At 40.3% G+C, this 19,422-nt stretch overlaps 1 protein-coding gene across 1 annotated transcript in view; it reads left to right on the forward strand.

Moving 5' to 3' along the window:
* The window catches only part of FBXL7 (F-box and leucine rich repeat protein 7), a 181,517-nt gene that overhangs the window by 59,923 nt on the left and 102,172 nt on the right, over positions 1–19,422 (forward strand). The gene's annotated exons all lie outside the window — the stretch shown is intronic.

A 19,422-nucleotide genomic window follows, 5' to 3' on the forward strand; every position in this document is an offset into this window, starting at 1 on the left:
TGATGGAGTAAAAGTTGAGACAGAAACTTGTCATGTTTCACAGAAGTTTACATTGGAAACAGCACAGTTCATAGTTTAATTCCTATTTCTCTCATTGAAGAAAATGGTTTATATGTTCTTTAATCTAGCATGGTGCTCAAATATACAAGTCAGCCCAGCGAAATCCTTTTATTTCTGTCTGCTTTTGGGTGGCCACAATACCTCTTTTCATGGCCCTAGTTTTTACCATCATTCTGGCAAGCTTTGGACCACACTAGTAACCAAAATGCTAACAACTCCATTGGATGATGGAAAGGCCGCAGGTTTATAGACCTGTATGCCTTCCTCCTCTTCCTCTGTCCCAAAGTGCTCCAAGCTTGTTTTGCTGGGCCCTGTGGTTTCTTAGCCACATGGACAATATTGCACCCCATCCCTCTTAAGTTTAGCTCCTGGATGTGTCTTGCCATTGCTTGTTCCTGCATCAGTCTTTCACTTTCTGAATGTGGGATGAGGCTCTGCTCCCTGCCAGCTTGTTGTTTTCTTGAATATGCTGGCCAGGCTGAAATGATATACATCATATTACAAGCTCGCTGCCAAATTTTAGTCATATATATATATTGCTCAAGCTGCAAACCTCCAAAGCAAACACAGAGAGGAAATCAAAATTAAATTAATCCTCTCCAAGGATGTATAAAGCATGGTTGCACTGAGGTTTACAAGTTGAGGGTGAGAGGGACCATTGGTTGCGTGTGTGTCAGAAGCCACTGGTATGCATGGCCCCTTTCTACTGCCTTGGTTCTCTGGGCTGGAATTGCTGAGCATGAAGACCTTAAGGTTTTTCTTTTAATGATAGCTAGACAAATGACTTTGCAAAAGTTTAGTTAACTGTAGAACCATGGGGCATTTTGGGCAGTTTGTATTCAATTACAGGATTAAAGACAAAATGAGTCACCATTTTCTCTGGAGTCCTCAAAGCAGTGTGTTCATGTAGTCAAAGCATCTTTTCTGAGACTGAGCAAAGCTCTGGAGGCTTCACTTCTGGACATGGTACCACAGTAAGGCTGGAGACCTACTTCTTGCTGGTCTTGTTTTGAGAGGGCTGGTTTAGGGACAGTGACTGGTTCTGTTGTACAGCCACTTTCCTTCTTCATGCTGGGTTTGGGCTGTCCAGCAGGAGGATTCAGGGTCTCTTAAAGACTTTGAGGCCAGCTGGCATGAGGGACAGAGGCGTGGAGTAGTGGCCCATCGCTTTTCTTGAAACACTCATAGGCTGTACCTGGCCTATTGGTATGTGGAAAACACAGGAGGAAGGAGTGAGAAGTGGCTCCCTGCAGGAGACAAAAACCAAATGTAACTGCATGACGGAGTTTTGTGCAATTGCAAAGTAGACTCGAATGCCTCTTCATCCAGAAAATAAATGCTTATCTAGTTTTTCTGGAGTTACAGGCTTTCAATTTTTGATAATCTCACCTGAAACTAATTGACATTCCATACAGATGCATTTCAAAAAAACAAAACAAACAAAAACATAATGGCTTTTTGATCTATTTCAAAAAGCAGAAAGATAGGCTTGTTTGCTGAAGAGACAACTGTAACTATTCTTCCACAAAATGTCATACAAGGAAGGTGTGAAAACCTTGCCCCATTTTTTTTTTTTTTTACCTAAAAGCTTTGTAGGGCTTCAGGATTGTGAATGTCCTCAGCGATCGTCATGATTTACCTGCAGCCTGCTCCGAAGTTCATTAAATTATTAGAAGTGGTTAAACTGTTGTCTTGGATCATTTAAATGTCTGGTTAAATTGCTTTGAGAAGCAAAGCTGTAACCGAGTAGCTTGATCTCAGTTGTTCTGCGGGAAACACTGAAAATGAACATACCTGAAGTAAATGAGTTCAGGAGTTGCCAATGTTCCTTGTTTATTCTGCTAATATAGAGGAAAGCGCAGTCTTGCAATATTACCTTACTGAGACTTTGCTGCTTATTCCTTGTTGCTTAAAACGAGGCTTGCAGAGTGGTTAAGCTTTTCCCAAAGAGCTCTCGTTTGTGGGGAGTTACCAGTCTGTTGTCCTTCTGCAAATTGCCCCATCTTTTGTAAGCTCTATCTTCATGCAAGACCTGTGTGATTAACTCCTACTAATGGACAAACAATTTTATATGGCTTTCCTACTTCATATTTCAATTTAGGTTACTAGTGCAACTCAGACACTAATTAAGCATCTTGTGCAGACCTAGAAGCAAGAATGTGAGAGTTATTGCCCATACTTCTTGATGACTGTACAAGGAGTCACTGCTTGCCAAAACAGTTAACAGAGTTGAAGTAATGTACTGTGAATGTCAACTTGTTGATCTGCAGACCTCGACGTTTTTCCATGGAGTACAGAGTCCAACTGTGAATTTAAGCATGCTGACAATAGGTCAGCTTTTTTTTATACATGTTTTTTGACATCCTTGATACTCAAAGTCCTGAAGCCCTGTCATTTCCAAGTCAAGGAGAAAGTTCTGATGCAATGAGATCCTTGCCGAAAATGGAGTTACTTTGGTTAAAATCAGGTAACTTGCATATCTTACAACCCATCTCTTTAAGTCGTCATTTATCATTTCAGTCCCTTTGTGGTCCAGAAAAGAAGCAGGACAGTTATCTGCCATAGCAGCAGGTGTTTTTCTTTTGTTTGTTTGTTTTTGCTTGTTGGTTTTTGTTTGTTTTGTAAACTTCATTAAATATTGATGTTAACCTATAATATTAATGACTTATCTAATTATAGTCTGTTTTGTCCTATATATAATAAACTTATTTCTAATTTGAGTAAACATCTATTAAAGATACCTTGGTTTGACACTCACAGGCTCTGACACAAGTTTAAGGATCCAACTAAAACTGTAATATTTAACGAAAGCTTGGAGCACAAGAATGACTTTGAGCATGTGGTCTACTTGATAATTTAGCTGTGTCACAGAGGAGAAAATACGCTAGCAAGGATGTAATGTGTCCTGGAGCAGTACTTAAACATGCTCAATAGGTTTGGCAAAGTTGTTTTAGGAACTGTGTGAGCGTAAGAATAACAGCTTCTTTAAAGGTCTGTAAACTAATCAGCAAAATTATTACAAGACAAGATCACCAGAGAATTTTTAAGAATAAAAATGTTATGCCTGCGAGCAACGCTGCCTCATTTTTTTCTGTATTCTTGTGCTTCTCGTTTTGTCAATATGAATGTCTACCAAAGTAGACTGGTTTGTAGGAGTCAAATTCAGGCCACAGTAAAAAAAACAAACAAACAAACAAAAAAAAAGTGTCTTTAGATAGCTTACTTTTCATAAGTATTTAATTTAAATCAAAGCTAGTTGGTCATGATTAAAATCTTTATTTGTGACAACTTGATTTTGATTTACTGAAATGTCTGACAATAAAATCGAAGCTGATTTTTTTTGACATTATATGCTATAAATAATTTAGAATTCATATATCTGTATATTATAGATATCATAAGATGTGTGCATGACTGGAAACTCTTTAGTCCTATATGAACTTTTAGCAAATACCTATTTTGGGCAATTGTAGTAAAACCTTTAACTGTGGAAGCTGAGCATATTTTTCTTTTGTGTCCTTAGCAGAAAACAATTCAGAGGCAGTATTTGTGTGCTGTGAAAACCTATTTTTGTGGAAAAAGGTCATACCTAGCCAACATTGTCCTATGTCACATGGCATGAGTTGAAAAGTAGTCTTTTGACTCTTCAGGTTTCAATTTTTTTTCATGTCCACCTTCCACCTTTGTATTGCATACATAGAACCATAGTGAGAAAATTGTCAGCAGTATTGAATTGAATTACTGTTTTCTCTTTTCCTCCCTGTTTCGTTTTAGAGGCCAACTTAATTCTCCATCTAGGTAGACTTGATAAATGGAGTTGTTCCAAGTCTTGTGTGTGAAAACAAGGCAGGGATAGACGAGAGGGTTGAAAATCTGCCAAAACAAACTTGAGTGGAATAGCTTAGTTCATCCAGTGTTGCACTTTCTAACACCATGGGGCTTTTTAGAGGCATTTCCATTCGCAGATATATGTGGTCCATCGGGTGTCACAAGAGGCACGTACCTTTGTAATGAATGAATTCCATGTCCTGCAGCACGTAGGTGGGATCTCACTCATCTTGGTAAGGAAGAAGGGACAGAGCTAGGCACAGCTGTACACTTTGACACCTTAGAAGCTTGCCTGTATTTAAAGTAAAAACTGCAATTTAGGTGGCAACAAGCACTACAGGGTTTTAAGAAAAGCAAATGTAAATGACACTCTTTCACATTGGCACTTCAAATGCCTTCCTTCAGCTTGCACAGCGCTAAGATAAAATACGCAACCTTCTCTTACAACTGAATTTGAGTACTTTTCATTTTAAGGGGTGTGCTTGCTTTTAAGAAGCATCTTTGTGGTTGATTTGAGGATTTATGAGCATATTTCATTAGAATTGTAATGACTAAAGTAAATCTAAGGGAAAATAACAAGAATGAACAGAAGCCCCCCCCCCCCCCAAATTGTGATAATTGAAAGACCTCTATTTATTTAGTCCATGATAAGTAGCAAAAGAAGAGGAAACAAGGGTGTGTTTGAGTACAGAAATGGTTATTGCAAAGAAGAAAGGATTAAGATCTATTCAAGCTTGCTATGGATAAGGTAATTAGATCTGAAAGGAAAAATTTGATGTAATGCTAGATCAGACTTTCCTGTATGTGTTGGATTAGATGGCGGCAGGTTCTGGTGTGTCTGCTGGAGATGTGAAGGAAAGATTGGCCTAGATATCTGTGGCACTTATGCTGTCATAGCAAATACTGCTGTGAAGTAGCTGATGATGAGAAGGGACTACTGAAGACCTTTGCTTCTCCTCCTCTTACCTGCTGTCCTTTCAGGCTTTTTCACAAATGAACATTTTCCTTATGGTAGCGCTAATTGTAACCTGCAAATTGAACATTACACTCTTAATTTGTAAACGGTGATTACTAATTCTTTTGGGCTGTGTGGAAGATGACATCTTTCCAGCTTTACTACAGAATTTTGGATTTTGCCTTTGGAGAATACCAGCCTAAATAAAAAAAAAAAAAAAAAAATAGATTTGAGTTGCCTCATGGGCTGGAAAGCATCACTGACAATGTAATTTCCAAGGTAGTTCTGAGGTGGCTGAGATGTATTGTAAAGGGACTCCAGGAAGCTTTCAGTGTCTTTGATCTACCTGTTCTGCTGTTGGCTCGACTTCAGAGGCATTAAAACAATAGTAAAATCTAGCAGAAGGGCAAATGGAAAAATTATTTGGCCTCTCTTCCTAAAAACACATAAGATAAAACAGAACCTAAATATTCTGTCCTTCATGAGAAGGAGTGACATGTATGAAAATGTGTTGATTCATTGAAAATATGATGCATGGTAAATGAATATGTTATTTTGTGAGAGTAAATATGCGTAGATAATAGGGCTCACTATTTTCTATAGACAAAAAGGTCAGGTGGTACCCTAATAAAATCTGCTTAGTTGTTTTGTCAAAGCTTGTAGGTTCTGACATATCCATGCCCTGTTTTAGGGTATGATTTGGGGCGTTAACCTCACTGTAAAGTTTAGCTGCCTTAAAACTTATTTCTAAATACTAGACATCAAACGGCATTTCTTTCTATAATAGATCAAAGCTTTTCCTTAAGCCCTAGGATGTTGGTTAGTTGATAGAGGATAGGTGGTCTAGGAAGGGACAACAGTAGGTTGCGTTGCCTCTCGTCTTCAGTTCTTGTTTGTTTTTGGGTTTTGTTTTGACAATTATTACTACTTTGTATTAGCTTTTTTCAAAAAATCTCAGGTTCCTTAGTGAACTGGTAAGACTGTAGGCTTAGAGTATTGGCCAGATGTAGAATATCTCTCCCGCTACCTTCTACAGCTGACGTGGCACGCATACATGTTCATAATGGTGCTGTGTAGAACTGACAGTGTGTGATTGCGGTATGTATTGTTGATTTTTATCTATCTCTTTTTTTTTTTTTTTAGCTTTTTTTATTGCCACAGATTAACTATATCTGACGAGGTTAAGTGGGAAGAATGTTTTATAATTTTATAAAACTTTAACTGGAAGTGAATTGCTTATTTTTTCTAAGTGTGGACATGTGGAGTCCCTGGTTTGGAATTAGGGTAGTGTTTGTCAGAAGCATGTATCCTTGGGGTGTCTGGACCAAATTGTGTTGAGTTATAAACCATAGAAGATTCAGTGTGCTAGGAAGCGTGTGTTTTATGGCCATCTCTGATAAGGAGGCTAAACAGTTATCTGAAAGGGGAAGAAAAATGAGAACAAAAGGTTAAATAGTAAGATTTCTTGCCTGGCCATGAAGGGTATGACAGGGTAGAAAACCTCCAAATTATGTGGTGGGGTTTCTTGGTGTCTCATGTTTGTAAATGACTGTAGCAAACACTGGCCAGTTCTCATTCCAGTTTGGTGCCCTTCACCATAGTAAGTGACGACTGCTCTTTTTGAATCTCCGCTTGCTTGAATAGCAGAGGTTTGTGTAGTGGATCGGAAGGTGGTCAACACTTGTTGAAACAAGCAAATTTTAATGCAAGACTGCAACTTAAACTTCTATGTTAGTCTTTAAAAAAAAAAAAAAATAGAAGTTTTATACCACAAGTTCAAATGACAGTCACGGTTATGAACTCAAGCACTCAAAAATTAGCAAATTATGTAAAACTTCAATTTATTCTTGTCATATTTACATATTCTAAAATTTTATATTTCAGAGCTTTTCTGCCTTGGTTGGTATTAAGATCAATGGCCAATCAAGAAGCTGCTGTTTTGATGTTTTTTGAGTTTTGTTTTGTTTTTTAAGCCTTTTCTTCAGTCATTCTAACTGTGGTACCAGTACTTCATGTGTAGTCCTCCTGGCACATTTTGGATGGGATAGTATTTGCCTTTCTTTCCACTGTATCAAGAGAGCTTTGTGTGCTCATGTCCAGACATGCAGGGCTTGCTTTTTCAAAGAAAACCACATCGTTTGAAGCATGGATCCATCGGCCAAAGTTTAGCATCATGTCTGGAAATCAGACTGTGCACTGGGCACCCAGCAAATGGGAAACATGCAATTTGCGAGGCTGGTGTTATGGCAGCACTCTTCAGCTGTCTCAAGTGAACAGCAGAGTTAAACCCAAGCTTCTGGCATCTGAATTCAACTCCCAGCTTTGCATCAGACTGATTCATGTTGCCTGATTTCTGCAACTTCTCCCAGTTTTCAGTGTGACAGGCTTAGATTTTGAACCGGCTCTTAATGTACACTTAAATATATATTCTGTGTTTGTTAAATGCTACATCTAAAGATTTTTGAGGGGGTGACTGAACCTCTCTGTCTACCATAAATTATACAAGTTCCTGACTGACCATTAGATGCTGGTGTGTGCGAATGCATTTGTATGCTGTTGTGCCCAAACTGGAAGCAAAGCATATCTGCAAGCTTCACGGCCGCCTTCCTTCTAGTCAGCTCTCGTTCCCATAAACTAGGATCCCGTTTACTGTGACCTCTTTGGGTAACAGAAGGGAATGAGTTTGTAGTTTGCCTTGCTGCTGAATTGGGGCCAAATAGTGACTAATGAACGTAGCAGATGTTTCTACTTTTGAAGGCTTTTTTGGAAAGAACTTTATTAGCCAATTTATCCTTCCTCCCAGGAGATAATGGGACAGCAGTGTAGCTAAGGTCTGACAATTCATTACATAAGAGAAGAAAATATTACTGTTGACCCTTGCTATGTTGACGGTAGGATTTGCATCTAACCTTCTGCACTTTTTGCTCAAGCACATCCAAGCAGAGTTTTCTTTAAAACTTCCAGCTACCGTGCTACATCGTGATGTCAGCCACATTTTTAAGCAGTTTGGGATATAATGAGTCAAATCTTTTTCACTTGCACTTGTGTGCAAATCCAGGGTAACTCCATTGACTTAATAGAGTAACTTCAGGTATTCATTCATCTCTCTGGGGGAGTGTAACCTGACCTCGTACCAAACAAACAACCATGTTTGATTTGTTCTGCGATTGGGATAGGAGGGGTGTGGAGCTGGAACACTGCGGCAAGTTCCTTCTCTCCATTCTGTTGATGAGCTCTCAAGGGCATTCATCTGTAGCTAATTAGTTTAAGCATGAGAGAGGACTGCTGTCGTGAAGTTTCTTACCAGAAAGTGCAGCTTTGGTAGGCAGTTTTGTTTCTGAAGTTGTTTATACATTAATGAACAAAAAACTATCGCCTCTCTGCCTGGCAGGAAGGTAAAGCTAGCAGCTGTGAGGACCACAACCAGAGGAGGCGGTTGTGTTTGTATTAGTCATCTTCAGTAAATTATGTGAGAAAAGAAATTATTATATCAAAGAGAAAATGCAAGCATGGAAATATCTGAAAAGTCTACATTCTTTGCAGCTCTTCTCCCAGGACTCCATCTCTGGGGTAAAGGAAGTTTTCTCCATGGTACCTTGTCTTCTGGGCCCAGGGAGCTGAGTAGTGGCTTCTGCAGACAGAGCAGGGTGTTGCGTGGATGCCTTTTGCTCATTGTGTCTCCATTCCCGCAGTGCCAGGCACCCAGCTCTTATTCGAGACACTTCAGCTCCCTCATCCTGCCCTTAAGAGTTAAGGATGCAAGGATATTTTGAGCACCACGTGTTGGTGGTCTGTATGCATCAAGAAGTTATGACCTTGCAAATTGGTTTCCTTTGATCAAGCACTGTTCCATTGTTCAGAAAATGTATTTAACTGTAAGGGGCAAAGTCAGGAATGATGTAATCATCATGGAACCATTAATCAGTACAGTCACTGTGCTTTTCCAGGTGGAAAATGGTAACAACACTTAGTTACTCTTGCATCTGCGTAGAATATAGACAATAAATTACACACAGAAACAAATATCTCAATGAGCAACGTTATTTAGGGCACGCTTCCAGAAGTCAGAAAAAATGAACCCACTTGATAAGCAGGTAGTTGCATCAGTTCTACTCATTGCTTGCAGATTTTTGCTGAGGCAGGCAGATTTAGAGCAGCATGGGTTTGTAAACCAGCTTGCTGTCTTGAGCCATCCAGTTAATGTGAGGAACGGTCTCCTTGGAAAACCCTTTTCTGTACATGTGTATACTACAGTCTCCCTAGCTCGCTCATTTCATTGATAAGGTCCAGGAAGTGGTAAACTGAAAGGTCAGGAACTTTTCGGTGCTGGTGTCTCAGAGATTCAGCACCTCCTGTGCTGAGATGAAAACAGGAATGGGAATGAGATCTGCATAACTTCCTTTCGAACAACACAACTTAAACAACAGGCTGCTATGTGTGAAGTGCTGTTTTGGAGGAAAAAGACTGTTCCTTACGGTCAAATCAGACTGAAATCAGATTTCAGTCTGATATAACCAGCCCCGATCTCTGTGAGGTGGTGCAGATTTCAGGTCAGCTGGAAAAAGCAATGAATTCAAGTGCTCTAGTGCTGAACAGCAAGGGTTGCTCTGCTTTTCTAACCGGCCATGCGTCCTCCTGCAGTAACATCCCTGTCTTGCTGTGTATGCACAGACTGCTCACATACATGCTGGGGGCTAGAGTCCTTTCTAGCTGGGAATTCAGGAGTTTCCATCATTGTACTTCTGTCTGAAGTGGAAGCTCCTTACTTAGTGGTGCTGAGAAGCGCCCTGCTCAGGCTTGGGGAAGGGCAGAGACAGCCCCTTCAGTCTTCTGATTTTGTGGCAGGATGATGGCTGTGAGCAGGAGAGCGGAAGAGCAGAACCAGACCTGGCAAAACCCAAATCTGGCGTTTCGGTCCGTAGCCATAGTAAGTAGAGGAGAGGCTGTTTGAGTTTAATACCCGGTGCTCCAGGATTGTGCATGCACAGTATACTTAAAGGTGTTTTTTTTTTTTCCCCTTGTTTTCAAGCTTGTTTTATTCCAGAGTGTGGCAGCTGCTTAGAGGTGGTCTGACAGTAAGATGTAACCGTGTTGCTTTTTTATTTTCAGTCGTACCTTGGACTGAGTGTTTATATCTTTTGCTCAACTATGGTTCTGGGCACCTCCAGTCTGACCTGGGGCTTACTTTATGAGCCGGTGTATGTATGGGGCACATAGTGATAACTCAGCATAAAGAGCTTTTGAGTTGCTGCTGTTCTTGTGTGGCTTTGGTTTGTTTCATGCGACTTCAGCTGGGAAAGGAGGCTCCTGATACTGCATTAATATTTCACTTGTCATCTTGTTAGATATTTTCACAAGGCTGTAAGTGTACTGGAAGACAAGAAGAAGCTTAAAGATGAGCTCTGAAGTTGTTTAGCTGAGCTTGGAATATCTTCCTTGGAGCAAGACGGGGAAGGAGAGAATAGCAGAAAAAAGGCAGCAACTGAAGGGGGGGAAAGCTGGATGGGTTTTACAACCATAAATGGTAAAAGTAACCTTGCTCCGCTGCCAGCGAGCAGAACGATGGAATAAGGTTTTGATTTACAGGAACAGCTCAGCGAGGGCCTTGTAGAGTGCTTCATGCCTGCTATAAAAATGTGATTAGCTATAAAATGGGGGAGATTTAACAAGAGAATTTAAGCATCGGCAACAGTGCTGTTTGACTCCGATTGTGGATGCCTGCTTTTAGAGTTCTGGGAACACAGGCTAGTTAGAAAACCTCGTGTTTTCCAAACAGAGAATGTGGATTATTTTTGATTTATTACCTGAACACGTTAAATGTGGTTCCTTGCCCTTTCATCATGAGTTCCTTAAAATTAAGCACCATTTATCCTTATAATTATTTCTTCAGGTGATTGTCTCCCAGGAGCTAGGCTTTACCGTAAGCTGCATAAGGACATACAGGTAGGTGGGAGATGCTTCACCTTAATGCCAGTGTTCTGTTTTGTAACCTGTATATTGCAGGTTTGTTCAAGAAGGTAAATTTGACAGCTTGAAGTTCATGTGGTCAATTGACCACTGAAACTTCACAGCTGTGGACAGCAAAATCCCCTCCCCAGTTTGCTGTTCTCCAGCCCCAGAGTGAAGGAGGCTCAAAGCTTACTTCTTCTGAAGTCATTTGCTCACCAGCCTTCTGTTATTTCCAAACATGCCTGATGTTTTGGGGAAGGGGGAAGGGAAGGAGGAGGGGCAACATTTTTGGATGCCCGTTGTGGGGACTTCACTGGACAAAAGGGAAGAGGGGAAATGGGAATTCATATTTAGCTGAAAAGTGAAGTATCAAGTTGATTGTGATGAGTTAGCTGTCCTTGTTAAAGGCTGAGGCCAAATGTTTCCTTTAAAGGACTCGCTGCTCTTACTCAAAAACAGGAGAAGGGGGTTGCAGTTATGTACCGCTGCACGACTTTAAACAAACGCTGAGATCATCTATCACTCTTAAACCAAGTTAATCCTCATTCATCATTCGTTTTCTTTGCATCTCCGTAACATTGCTGCTGTTTCACATGACTCAGAAGCAGTTGGTTTAAGACTAAACACATACCTGAGAACATGCAAGAAGCAGGGTTAAATTATTAATGCCATTACTTCATATTAAACTAGGAATCACCTCAAAGATGGGGGGACACCAATGTAATAGAATGCATGCGTGCCTATAAACTTCTGGGTTTCTTAAGATACCACTTTTTAAATCAAATGAAAGCTTTCTTTGCTAATGAAAAACATAAAAAAAAAAAAAAAAAAAGTTTTTTTTTTAATCTTGGGTGTTTGTATGGATTGTCTGAAGACCACTGTTAGTTGTATCCTGGTAAGAAACTAAAACAAAGTTTAAAGTTTTGCTTTCTGTGTTCAGAGGTGTCAAAATTGCACAGCTGCACTATGGGCTTTAATGTAACTGAAAGCTAATAAATGCACTAATATTTTAAATTTTAACGCATAGTTTGTGCAATTGTGGGTATGGTTCTACCAGTATTTCATTACTAAACTCATCGTTTCAGAGTATTCAAACTCTCCACAAAACTGTTATGATTGAGTGAAGTGTGTTTGCGCACAGAGGAGGACAGTATTTCATCGGTTCAAATGTCAAGGTCAGTGATGTTTCTTGGTAGTTTAGAAGCGTGAAAAGGTTAAAACATTTGGGTACTTAAGTTTGAAGGCTTAACTTATTGATGGCTGAAGTGAATGATTGTCTCTTCCAAATGATCAACTAGTTATCCATCAAGAAAGGTGATAAATAAATAAGTAAATAAAATAAATAAGGATAATAATATAAATAATATAATTAAATATAATTAAATAATAATTGGAAATAAATAAGTAAATAAAACAACAAACACGCTAATCTGCATCAGTGCATCCAAAATTGAAGGCAAGTAGATCCAAGATCCCATGGCTGTATATGCTGAGGGATTCATCCTGTCAGCAATTTTTGGGATGTACTATTGCTGTACGTTAACTGAAATCTCAGTGTATGCTCTATACTCTGTATGGGGCCAACCCCCCCTCTCTACAGCCTCCTTTAAGGTATCTGTAGAGAGCAATAAGGTCACCCCTGAGCCTCCTCGTCTCCAGGCTGAACAAGACCAGCTCCCTCAGCCGCTCCTCGTAGGACTTGTTCTCCAGGCCCCTCATCAGCTTCGTCGCCCTTCTCTGCACCCGCTCAAGCACCTCGATGTCCTTCTTGTAGCGAGGGGCCCCAAACTGAACACAGTACTCGAGGTGCGGCCTCACCAGAGCTGAGTACAGGGGGACGATCACCTCCCTAACCCTGCTGGTCACGCTGTTCCTGATACAAGCCAGGATGCCGTTGTCCTTCTTGGCCACCTGAGCACACTGCTGGCTCATATTCAGCCGACTATCCACCATCACTCCCAGGTCCTTCTCTGCCTGGCAGCTCTCCAACCATTCCTCTCCCAGCCTGTAGCTCTGCTTGGGGTTATTGCGCCCCAGGTGCAGGACCCGGCACTTGGCCTTGTTGAACTTCATGCAGTTGACCTCAGCCCATCGGTGCAGCCTATCCAGATCCTCCTGCAGAGCTTTCCTACCCTCAAGCAGATCGACACACGCACCTAACTTGGTGTCATCTGTGAACTTACTGAGGGTGCACTCGATGCCCTCATCCAGATCATCGATAAAGATATTAATGAGAACTGGCCCCAGCACCGAGCCCTGGGGGACGCCACTAGTGACCGGCCTCCAACTGGATTTGACTCCATTCACCACGACTCTTTGGGCCCGGCTATCCAGCCAGTTTCTAACCCAACGAAGCGTGTGCCAGTCCAAGCCAAGAGCAGCCAGTTTATTGAGGAGAGTGTAGTGGGAAACGGTGTCAAAAGCCTTGCTGAAGTCAAGGTAGACCACATCCACAGCCTTTCCCTCATCCACCCAGCGCGTCACTTTATCATAGAAGGAGATCAGGTTCATCAAGCAGGACCTGCCTTTCATAAACCCATGCTGACTGGGCCTGATCGCCAAGTGCTGCGTAATGACACTCAAGATAATCTGCTCCATGAGCTTCCTTGGTACTGAAGTCAAACTGACAGGCCTATAGTTCCCCAGGTCTACCCTCTGGCCCTTCTTGTAGATGGGCATCACGTTTGCTAGCCACCAGTCAACTGAGGAGTCCTTTCTTTGTCAGATAAGAAGGGAGCAAGGAAAAAAAAAAAAGCTCTTCCCTTTTTAGCAGGAGCGGTTTTAATTTAACCCTCAAGAAAAATGAGAAGTGATGAATTAGAACTATCCGTGCCCTTAATGCACTTCCGGAATCTATATTACACTTTAAGCATGTGGTATCACTCTCAAATTGTTTTGAGTATTTTAGCATACTTCTTCAAAGTACAGCAAGTCATGTTTTGAGCAGAAACTCAATCTATAGTGCTAAATAGGTGGATGAGAAATAAACGAGGCAAATTTGTGGAAAAAAAAACAAGCACATGATTAAACCCTAACATGGAATATATGTGCTGTGTTGTCTTGGTGCAGCTACAGCATTCTCCACTTTCTAGTTAAAACTGTTAAATTTGAGTGTTCATAAGGAAAGCTTACAAATACTGGTTTTGTCCCTTAAATTATTTCACACCACTACATAGCAGGTTACTTAACAGAAGCATAAAAATAAAAGGATTAGTACTTACATCAGTATAATAGTATCATGAATTAAATTCTAAGTGGGGCTGCTAAGACAAACGTATTTTTATCTATGCAAAGAACATCTACTTCATTCTTTTTGTCTCACTAATGAGCATAGTCTAAGGGGAATTCAGCGTTACTTATACTATTACAGCAGCAGAATAATCCTAAACCATCTGAACTAGCAATTCTGCGTACGTGGTTTAGCCATGACATTATATTTTAGACATCAATGTACAACTGGAAGAGCAGCCCCAAAGCATTTGTCAAAACACAAAGGTGCAAAGCATAAGATAAGCTCAGTTTATCACTAACACCAGTGAATAAAATAAGTCCTGCTTTATACTTGATAAGAAAACAGTCAGGTAATCAGAATATAACCTCCTTTTCTGCACGTCAGCATCCATCTTAGAGTTGATCAGGTACTTATTATCTCAACATCACTTCTTTATTGAGTAGGATTGAGATTGAAACATACATTTATGGAAATTTCTGGTCTAGCATTGAGGAAGTGCTGGCATGGCTTACAATCTCAACTAACTATTCACAGTGCAAGATTCAGCCCTGACATTGATGACTGCATTTCCGTTTCATGCAAGTGAAGACCATTACATTAAAGAGGCAAAGGTACAACTGAGAAGATGCAAAATGTTTTTACTCTACACAGATAAGTCATCTTTAGACCTTATACCAAGGATACCACAGAATATAGTACAACTGTACATGTGTGTTTCGCAGTCAGTCCTGGAGACTGAAATGAACAAAGCTGACTCAGAGCAATAATAAATCTGAAGTACAGGTGTCAGGCTTTGAATTTCTTAGCAGTTTTTCATGTCTTGTCTGTAAGAAACGTAAAAGTAAGTAGATGTGCTTTTTAACTTTGGGGAAACGGTTTACACACTGCAACTGGGAAATGCGAAACCAGACCAAGAACACAGATGATCACATTCATGGTCGCATAAATCACACCTACAAGACAGCAAGGAGTCACTTTGTGCAACGGGGACAATGACTATTCTTTTCAAGGCACTTCCTCATTTAAAGGCAAAATGAAAAGTAGAATTTTCACCACACATGCTTAATATGTTAAGTAGATTCCTCAAGTGCAATAAAGGCATGGATATTCCTTTTTCTGTGCCATCAGGATCCGAAGATCCTCACTTACAGCTAAGGAACTTGCACTTCTTTAGAGTATGATCTTTACTTTCCTGCATGGGTTTATGAGGAAGTGCTAAAGGCACTCATAGCACCTTATTTGCAGGCACAGGGCTCTTGGCTCACTATAAAGTATGGAATTGCTGTAGCAGGCTTAATGAAACCTGGTTGATAATATGAGGATCAGCTGTCCTGTCGGAGCACAGGACATGTCACGAGGTAGGTTATAGTCCATCAGCATTCCTCTCTACTTGAAGATGTTTCTTTGCTGATGTGTGCATAAGTGCACCACTGTAGTGGTGCCACAAAACGTATGGCTAGATGCCCACTGGCAAACATGCTGTGCTGTTTAGTATGCAGGAAAAGCAAAGGAGTGATGATCATCTTCAGGACTCAGCAATATGAAGCCGAAGAGGATGGAGATGCTTCTGCTGAGCTCCAAAGCCCTACAGGGGATTTGTTACAGTACAGAGTAGGGGAGGCTTGAATGAAATTCTCCCCAAGTCCAGCTTTTATCCTAACCCAGTTAGGATGCATCCTCTGTCTAGTAACCTGCTTGTAAATACATCAGAATTAATTCCACTGGGCCCTGGGTAGAGTACTTAGGGTGGAGAAGACTGTTACTGTGTAAAAACTACTGAGTGGTTCCACATGTTGGATTTCCTTCCCCTTTTCATTCACATCACCACCAAATGTCCTCTATGGCAATCACACCCTTGCTTTCAGGTATTTAGGCTTGGCTCAAAGAAGGAAAATGTAACATTTTTTCCTCTGTCATGTCTTTGCCTGTATTTTTCTCTCCCTTAAATCTCAGCTGCTTACAGTACTTGGTTGTGTCCTTCTGGATCCTTAAAATTCCAAACTTTATTTATTCTTGTCTGCATTCCATTTTATACCCATAGAAATTAATTCAATTTCCTGTGCATACCTACTCCCCCTTTTTTTTCCCCAATCTACAACTTTCTGCTGGTTCTCATTATCCTTTGCTGTGAGGCTTTGTGAGAATTTACAAAGTTGAGGGGGTTTAATCCCCTTAAGTATTTTTCCGTCTATTCCCCCCTCCCAAAAAGCACAACCCTTCTTTAACAGACATTTAGCAGTTAACTGTGATCTAGCATTCAAGGACAAACGTTTTATTTATTTATTTATTTATTTTATTTATTTATTTTTAACTTTTAAAGTCAAAACTTAGTTACTGCTGGTGCTTGAGCAGAGGGGGTCTTTTCCCCATGGTGTTTTTGCTCTTTGCCTCTCTTTCTTCAGCACGACTCCCTTTGCGCGGGAATTTGTGAAGCTAGGTAGGGACAGTGTCGCAATGAAAGGACGAACGTAGTGTTACCTCACCATCACTGCTTGCTTTTGCAGGTGGCAGTATTGTGGGATTGTATGCGGTATCTCAGGGAAAACAATGTTTTTTTACCAGGTTCTATAGCATAATTTAATTTTTGGTTCATTCTCTTAATTTCTGTTAGTTAAGCATCTTCCATGTGAACTCGCACCACTTGTCAAAGGTACGATTTTGAAATGGGCATGCTTCTAGAATGGAAGGTCGTCAGGCTTTCTTAATTAAGAATATAAAAGGAAGTGATTGTGGTTAGGCTTTTGAAAAGCCATTTTGTTTGAAGACTGAATCCATGAATCTAGTTAATGGCCTCATGAGTAACTCAGGTTAATCGTAATCAATATTGGGAATACGCCAAAGGCCGAGAAAGCAGAGGGAGTATTAGTGTTTTATTTTAAAAAGATAGGGGTTGGAATTCATTCTCTGAAAGCAGCACTACTGTCTCCACTTAAGTCTTTCTATATTTCCTGATAGACAAATGGGTTTTACTAGTATTAAGTCCTTCAGAAGATTAAAATGTGTTTATGAATAGATAGGTGGAAGACAGGCTTAAGGCTCCGAACCTCAAAACTGCCTACATTTTATTTGTGATCTTTCAAACATTTGAGTCACCCTCTGAGCTAGTTTATTTTTTTCAGGTTGAAATTATGAAATCATTATGTATTTGATAGGTGGAATCTTCAGCCTGGTGGTTGTAGAAACACAAGATGCTTCTGGAGCAATTTCAGTGAATATTGTTCCTTGTAACTAACTCACTACCAAAAGTTTTGAGGCGCTGCTTGATACCTGCCTTGAAAGGATGGACTTGGAAAGGATGAACTTTAGTATGTAGCTTATACCAGGATATACAGTGCACACTGTTTAATACCAAAAGAGCTGTACTTGTACTAGGGACTGCATGCATTTAACTACCCATTTCCTAATCAGTACTTCAAGAACCCTTCACTGTAACCCATGCAGGGGATGTTTTTCTTTGGTGCTTGTGGCATTTCTGAATGGAGGGACGTGCCTTAGCAGGTAGAAGGTCTGAAAAGTATGTCAACAGCATAGCTGCAAAATGACCATGGAAACATCTTGTTTGATCTTTCAAGAAGACAAAATGATTTGACTGTGAAGTAACTTCAACCAAACCTGAAGTGCTTCAGTTATACCATTGGAAAATACACTTGTGTGCTAGAGAAGCCTGTCTTTATCACACGTACAGAGCGGCTCCTGCCATTAAGTTGTTCACTGTTTATATTGTACCTGTAGAGCAGTTTCCAAAAACACAGCCCAATATTTGAAGTCTGGTTCTGCTGTGGGTAACTGGGTTAGTACATTGAAGCCTTTACTGTTCATGTTCGTTACATTTTGGAGAGAGTGGATGTGGCTAGAAGCACAAGATGGTACTTCCAAACTAGGCTTACCCATAATTTGAGCTAAGCATTTTGATAATTAACAACCAATGAGTTACAGTTCAATGTTCTGTACTTTTGCTCTATCTGGTGATCTGTGCTGGCAGTGTCCCATGATGCCGACTGTGGTGTGCTGTGAATTTCAGATAGGTGTGTGAGTGACAGATTGCAGCTAGAGTGTGGTGGCTGGATAAGGACTCTAGAAACAGACAGTACAGCTCAGTGAAGAAGGGTGTGTCAGTGTCTGAAGAATCTGCTTTATAAAACTTCATTCTTTGAAGAATTATTTTGGGTAAAGCCAAGTATGAAAATGCAGTTTTCTTGGGAATAGTAACTCTTGAGTTCTTGGTCAGCTCTGGTTACACGCGATGCTCTTCTTACAGCTTCCTTCATGAAGGAGGTGCTTACTGTTTTAGCCTGAAATCCTGTAGGGAAAAAAATCTGATATAACCTGATAAAGAGTGCACTGTCGTTATTAGTTTAGAGATATTACTTTTCCTATTGTTAACCTGAAATAATACATATTCTTGAAAAGGAGCCCTTTTTGGTTATGTAGGTCTCAATATATATACCTGATATATATAATATACCTGAATTCAGTTTGCTGCCATTCAGTTCAATCAATTTAAGAAAATCAAATTTAAGTCCCACCAATAGTTATAAAAGCAGTCTCTGCATTGTGGGGAAATGCCAAGGAGAAACTCTATTTAATGTAATCTCCTGAAAATTTCTGGGAAAGCTGCGCGTACTCTGCTTTTCCCTTGATATTAACTGATTTGTGTTTTATGATCATCTGTGCTCAACCAAACATGCTTCCATCGTTTGAGTCTTTCTTTGAGTATGTGTTGTCCATGTCATTCAAGAATTTCCGTATTAGGCTAGTGCTGGAATCCTTTCAAATTGAGTGGGGTTCAGCACATTTACATCTGTGTGGTCACAGGACTTGTGAACAAAGATTTGGCTTGTTTTAGGTAATCTTTGTATGATTGCTGCTTGGTGGCAGCTTTAGGACCAGCAGTGGAGGAGAGCCTGTATAAAACCAGAACTACTCTTTTCACTTCACAGAATTCAACCTTTAAGAACATTTAGGGCAAAAATGGTTCATGCAGAAACTAGCCTCTGATTTGTGACAATTATTAAAAAACAATCTGAAAATTGCTACTACTCAATAGGTAAGATTTTGAAAGATTGCTCATGCTCCTATCCCAAGTGCTGGGAGTGAATTGCTTTTCCTATCCTAAGATTAGCAGAGCACAACTGCAGTGCCAAATGTGAACTGTGTTAGTGGTGCTTTTAGAAAAAGCATAAATGCTTTGAAGAGCTGCTTCCCTGTAAATGTGTCTTCCTACACATTGCCCTCTTTGCAGATGGTGGTTGGCAAGAACAGGGGGAAGAACACCAACAAGCACCACCACCACCAAAAACAAAACAAAACACAAACAAAATAACCTTGAGAGCCTTGGTGATAATCAGAAGTTTCTAATTTGTTAATGTTTTCCCACTTAGAAATTATTGCTTTCAGC

Source organism: Aythya ferina, assembly GCF_964211825.1.
Source record: "Aythya ferina genome assembly, chromosome: 2".
NCBI lineage: Eukaryota > Metazoa > Chordata > Aves > Anseriformes > Anatidae > Aythya > Aythya ferina.